This window comes from Scylla paramamosain, unplaced genomic scaffold (genome assembly GCF_035594125.1).
Source record: "Scylla paramamosain isolate STU-SP2022 unplaced genomic scaffold, ASM3559412v1 Contig78, whole genome shotgun sequence".
In the NCBI taxonomy this organism is placed as follows: domain Eukaryota; kingdom Metazoa; phylum Arthropoda; class Malacostraca; order Decapoda; family Portunidae; genus Scylla; species Scylla paramamosain.
This window is the reverse complement of record NW_026973743.1, coordinates 203258-210000: the sequence shown is the minus strand read 5'-3', so window position 1 is coordinate 210000 and position 6743 is coordinate 203258. Positions and strand designations below refer to the sequence as shown.

The following is a 6743-nucleotide window of genomic DNA, read 5'->3' as shown; positions in this document are numbered from 1 at the left end:
TTGAAAGACGAATGAAGGAAAATAAAAAAAAGAATGAATAATTTTGAAAGACAAATGAAGGAAAATAAAAAAAGAATGAATAATTTTGAAAGATGAATGAAGGTAAATAAAAAAAAGAATGAATAATTTTGAAAGACGAATGAAGGAAAATAAAAAAGAATGAATAATTGTGAAAGACGAAAGAAAAAAAATAAGAGTGAACAATTTTGAAAAAACGAACGAAAATATAGAAAAAAATAAGTCGAGAGAAAAAAGAAGAAAATTAATAAAAAAAATAGATTAGAAAAAATACACCTGAACTTAGAAAACAAACAAACAAACAAACAAACCACGCATAATTTTCAAAACACAAAATAATTGATGTACACAAAAACAAACAAAAACAAAACAAACAACAGAAATTACTTAGTAAAATAAGAAGCTTGATAATACTTAAACCGTGTGTGTGTGTGTGCGTGTGTATGTATGTATGTATATGGGAAGCTGTAACAAACAAACAAACAAACAAACAAACAAACAGAGGAATTTATAGGAAGCCTGTATAACAAACACACACACAAACAAACAGGAAATACACACAAAATACTACACAGGTGTTTTTCAGGTGTGTGAATGTGTGTAGCAGGCTTGTATGGGGACACGAACACACACACACACACACACACTGTAAAGCGTAAGTGTGTTTTTGGCAGGTGTGTGTGTGTTTGTGTGCGTAGAAGGCATATCTGACGGGCCAGGTGTGTAACTGTGTGTGTTCTGCAGGTGTGTGTGTCTGTAGAAGCTTATCTGAGGGGCCAGATGTGTTTAATCAAGTGTAGGTGTGTTCTGCAGGTGTGTAGTGTTGTGTTAGTTAGTCTTGCCCTGTTGGGTTAGCTGGCAGGTGTGGAAATGTTGGAGATTACGTATTTAGGGTGTTTTTGGGGTGTTTAAGGGTGTTTTAAGGGTGTTTGTTGCTGTGGGTGTGTGTTTCATGTTTGTTTTGTTGTTTGTTTGTTTGTTTGTTCCTGTGATTCATCAGAAACTCCCTAAAATTTACCGTAATTAAAAAAAAACTTAAAATTTCTCGATTCACCAAAAAAAAAAACCCTAAAATTTCCCATAATTCACCAAAAACCTAAAATTTCCCACGATTCAGAAAAAAACCCTAAAATTTCCCTTAATTCATGAAAAAACCCTAAAATTTCCCATAATTCACCAAAAAAAACCCTAAAATTTCACATAATTCACCAAAAAAAAACCCTAAAATTTCCCACAATCCCTTAAAAAATCCTAAAAAATCTCTAAAAAACTAAATAAACCTTAAAACTCCTCAGAAAGACTTAAAACGCGTTAAAACAAACCCAAACAACCCTAAATTACCACTAAACAACTCAAAATGCCAAAAAGTCCCTTAAACGTACCTAAAACCCCTTAATGTCCCTAAAACTTCTTAAAACACCCTAAAATAACTTGAAACGCCCAAAAACGCTTCTAGAACCCTTAAACACGTCTCTAAACCCTTTTAAACATCCCTAAACCCCTTTAAACACCCTTAACCCTTAAAACACCCTTAAAACACCCCTTAAAACACCCGGAATAGCCACTCGCTCCACTATCTAGTCAGGGAACTCCCCACACCACTCACTAGTCACATCACGACCCGCGACCCGCCAGGAACCGTTGACCTGGTGACCTGACTTGACCTTGTGACCTCATATGGGGGGAGGAGGAAGAGGAGGGGGTTTAGAAGATTTTTTTTTATTTGTTTGTTTGATATATTTAAATTGTTGTTATTATTGGCTGTATAGTAGTTAAGTTTGTTTTTGTATGTATTTATTTGATTATATATTTTTTTTATTATTTTTTTTTAAGTTTTCAGTCTTTGTTTATTTATTTATTTGTTTATTTGTTTATTTACTGAAGAGCAGATGAGGGGACCTGCTTCACATGCACTATGCGGTGAGAGAGAGAGAGAGAGAGAGAGAGAGAGAGAGAGAGAGAGAGAGAGAGAGAGAGAGAGAGAGAGAGAGAAGGGATGACCAAGAGAGAGGGGGTGATGAAGAGAGAGAGAGAGAGAGAGAGAGAGAGAGAGAGAGAGAGAGAGAGAGAGAGAGAGAGGGGATGACGAAGAGAGAGAGAGGGAGATGACCAAGAGAGAGAGAGAGAGAGGGGGATGAACCAAGAGAGAGAGAGAGGGGGGGCGATGAACCAAGAGAGAGAGAGAGAGAGAGAAAGAAAGAGGAGATGACGAAGAGAGAGAGAGGGGAGGGTGAAGAAGAGAGAGAGAGAGAGAGAGAGAGAATATAACCTAACCTAACCTAACCTAACCTAACTTAACAGGGAAAGCTGGAAGATGGCACAGAATTCGACAGCAGTTACCCTCGAGGACAACCCCTGACCTTCACGCTGGGGTCAGGTCAGGTCATCTGAGGCTGGGACCAGGGACTGATTGGGTGAGTAGTGGCAGTGGTGGTTGTGGCAGTGGTGGTGGTGTATATTAGAGAGAGAGAGAGATAAAGATGTTATTTTCCCATATCTATCTCTATTTGACCTTCCTTTGTATTCCCCATGTGCTTCTGACGCCTTCACCCCGCCCCGCCCCCCAAGGATGTGCGAGGGGGAGAAGAGGAAGCTTGTCATCCCCTCGGACCTCGGCTATGGAGCTTCAGGGGCGCCTCCAAAGATACCTCCCCACGCCACGCTGGTCTTCGAGGTGGAACTTGTCAAGATAGAGAGGAAAGAGGAGCTTTGAGGCTAATCTAGGGTGTGTGCAGGTGTGTGCGGGTGTGTGTGGGTGTCTGGTGGAGTGTGTGTGTCTGTGTGTCTGTCTGTGTGTGATTTTTCCCTTTCTGTAGAGATAAATGGTATCTGTGTGTGTTTGTGTGTGTCTGTGGAGTTTTAAGGGTGTCTAGAGAGTACTTAAAGGCTCCCTCACCCTTAACAAGTCTAGGGGTGTGTGTGTATGTGTGTGTGTGTTTATGGCTGGGAGAGGTCTTCAGTGTGTGTGTGTGTGTTTGTCTGTAAGGGTGACCAGCATAGCCAAGAGACTGCAAGGGTGTTGGAGAATGGTCAGGAAAAATTTTAAGGGTGTTTCTTTGTCACCCTGTTCAGTTTAAGGGTGTTTAATATGGTCAGGGAAAATTTTAAGGGTGTTTTTTGTCACCCTGTTCAGTTTAAGGGTGTTTAATATGGTCAGGAAAAATTTTAAGGGTGTTGCTCGTTACCCTGTTCAGTTTAAGGGTGTTTAATATGGCCAGGAAAAATTTTAAGGGTGTTTTTTGTCACCCTGTTCAGTTTAAGGGTGTTTAATATGGTCAGGGAAAATTTTAAGGGTGTTTTTTGTCATCCTGTTCAGTTTAAGGGTTTAATATGGTCAGGAAAAATTTTAAGGGTGTTGCTCATTACCCTGTTCAGTTTAAGGGTGTTTAATATGCCCAGGAAAAATTTTAAGGGTGTTTTTTTGTCACCCTGTTCAGTTTAAGGGTGTTTAATATGGCCAGAAAAAATTTTAAGGGTGTTTTTTTTTCACCCTGTTCAGTTTTAGGGTGTTTAAAATGGTCAGAAATGTTTAAAGGGTGTTTTTTTTTTTGTCACCCTGTACAGTTTAGGGGGTGTTTAATATGGCCAGGAAAAAATTTTAAGGGTGTTGCTCATTACCCTGTTCAGTTTAAGGGTGTTTAATATGGCCAGGAAAAATTTTAAGGGTGTTTTTTGTCACCCTGTTCAGTTTAAGGGTGTTCAAAATGGTCAGAAATGTTTAAAGGGTGTTTTTTGGTCACCCTGTTCAGTTTAAGGATGTTTTAATATGGTCAGGGAAAATTTTAAGGGTGTTTTTTTGTCACCTTGTGTACTTTTTAAGTGTGTGGGGGGAGTGCTAGCTGTAAGGGGTGTGTGTTGTCACCCTGGCTGAGTCTTAAGGGTGTTTGTTAAGCCACCCTGTTCGATTAGTGTTAGTGTGTGTGGTGTGTGTGTACGTGCATGTCTCACCCCAATACTTGTAATCATATTCTTTATAAATAAATTTTGTGTGTGTGTGTGTGTGTGTGTCAGGAACACACACACACACACACACACAAGAATGAGAGAGAGAGAGAGAGAGAGAGAGAGAGAGAGAGAGAGAGAGAGAGAGGAGAGAGAGAGAGAGAGAGAGAGAGATGATTAACAGCTGAGAGAGAGAGAGAGAGAGAGAGAGAGAGAGAGAGAGAGAGAGAGAGAGAGAGAGAGAGAGAGAGAATAACCACATCTACTACTACTGCTACTACCATTTGAAACAATAGATATACAAATAGTCTTATTAATAGTCAAGACATACACACACACAGGTGCGTGTACACAAATATTACTACAGCTCATGGCAGTGTGTGGGTTGTAGTAGGACAGACACAATCAAGTTGACAAGTATTGAGATAATTATCAAATATGTATTATTATTATTATTATTATTATTATTATTATTATTACTTTTTTTTATCATTGTTATGTCTAGGGTTTAAGGTCAGTCTCTCTCTCTCTCTCTCTCTCTCTCTCTCTCTCTCTCTCTCTCTCTCTCTCTCTCTCTCTCTCTCTCTCTCTCTCTCTCTCTCTCTCTCTCTCTCTCTCTCTCTCTCTCTCTCTCTCTCTCTCTCTGTGTGCGTGTGTGTGTGTTGTGTGTGTGTGTGTGTTTTTGAGTGCAATAAAAAGTCGTACATTACATATATATAGACACACACACACACACACACACACACACACACACACACACACACACACACAGTATAATTAAGCTTATCTTTATACATACAGAATACTGGTCATGATCTTTATAAACTTAACCTACACACACACACACACATATGAAACTATTACTTGTAGAGAGAGAGAGAGAGAGAGAGAGAGAGAGAGACTGTGTGTGTGTGTGTGTGTGTGTGTGTGTGTTGATCTATTCTTTATTTCAAGTTGTCTTAGTAAAATATTTCAAGTTGTATCAATATTGTCAAAAAAAAAAACTTAAATAATTAAAATATGTTGTTGTTTTGTATGAATTTGTCAAAGAAAATAAATAAATAAAATAAATTCATTAAACTGAAGACCACAAATGTACTTAAGCTGAATGATAAGAGGCAAATGATTATGAAGAAATGAAAAAAGTGAGAAAAATTATGAAAAAAGACAAATATACATTAAAAAAAAACTGTGTGTGTGTGCAAAATATTCCGAAAAAATGGAAAAAAATGAAAATTATGAAATAAGAAAAAAACAAATATACTTAAAAAAAACTGTGTGCAAAAGATTCCGAAAAAATGAAAAAAAAAGAAAATTATGAAAAAAACAAACATACTTAAAAAAAAACTTTGTGTGTGTGTGTGTGTGTGTGAGGAAATAAAAACTTTGATAATCTTAAAGAAAATATCAGTGTTTTTTTTCCTGTTTAGTTTAAGAGGTGAAAATAATTGTAGCTTTAAATTGGATATTTCTCATTCATTCATTTGTTTGTTTGTTCTGAGCCTATAGAGGAAAACTTAGGCCTATACAGGGTGGGGGAAAAGGCTAGACAAGAGAGAAATTATGCTCACACACACACACACACACACACACACATACAAACTGCTAGCCTCTCTCTCTCTCTCTCTCCTCTCTCTCTCTCTCTCTCTCTCCTCTCTCTCTCTCTCTCTCTCTCTCCTCTCTCTCTCCTCTCTCTCTCTCTCCTCTCTCTCTCTCTCTCTCTCTCCTCTCTCACACACACACACACACACACACACACACACACACAAGGAGGGAAAGCAGCCATATGTAAAAATTGATGTTTTAATTGTCTTTAAGTTTAGATCAAGTTGGGAGAGACAAATTTAATAAACTTAATGCTTACTGGAAATGTAAAACACACACACACACACACACACACACATACACACATTCTGTTTATGTTTTGTAATGTCCTGAAGTGAATGACGCTCAAATATTAGCCATAGGAGGTAGATTAGTTTATTTGTTTTGTGTGGAGTTTTGAAGGTTTATTTTGCAGTGGTTTGGATTTTATTGAAGGAAATGCGTCGCTGTGTAGGAGTTTCTGCTACGGAATTCCTCTGATGACCGTCCTTCTTCCGACTAAAAATGAATAATTACGATACTTTCCCTAGCCATTCAATGTGTGCAGTGGCTAAGGTGGAGGGAGGATGTTGTCTTGCCCTCACTACAGTACTCGTTAGCAAGTTACTTCGTGCTTCGTTATCCCAGCCACCGTAAGTCCCATTAGTTGTCTAAGTGTTCTGGTCTCCCTGTCACTCATCAACAGAATCACGGCCTTTGGTGAACACACTGGCATTGCTAATAAGATAGGAAGCTGCCACGCGTGATTTGGAAAATAGAATGTGATGTGATGTATTCGATATTAGCTACTGTTTTTGTTTTTGTAATGCAGTTTAGTACAGAGCAGAAATTCGTGTTACCAAATGGTCCAGCGTCTTATTAATGAGGCGCGCGGTGCAACAACGACGTAACCGTGAAATTTGAGATTTCGTGTTTTTTGCCTGCTCCGTGTGGTAGAAGGGTGTAAAAGTCTCGTGGTGATATCGGCCAAGTCATATTCGACCATCTAAGCACCTGTACTAAGGCTCAAAGTCGAGCGGTAATGAGCCGGTAATGAGCCGGTAAATGAGTAAGTTTTATTTTTTTACGCTCGGAAAAAAATTCATAAAAAATTTATTTATGTACCAATCTTCATGAAACTTTCACCTAATACTATGTGTAATAGGCTCTAACACATTATTAACAAATGAAAACAATAT

At 38.4% G+C, this 6743-nt stretch overlaps 1 pseudogene; it reads left to right on the top strand.

Annotated features, from left to right (window-relative positions):
- Window positions 1-3120, top strand: part of LOC135098754 (uncharacterized) — a 21898-nt pseudogene extending 18778 nt beyond the window's left edge.
- Window positions 3121-6743: the final 3623 nt, after the last annotated feature.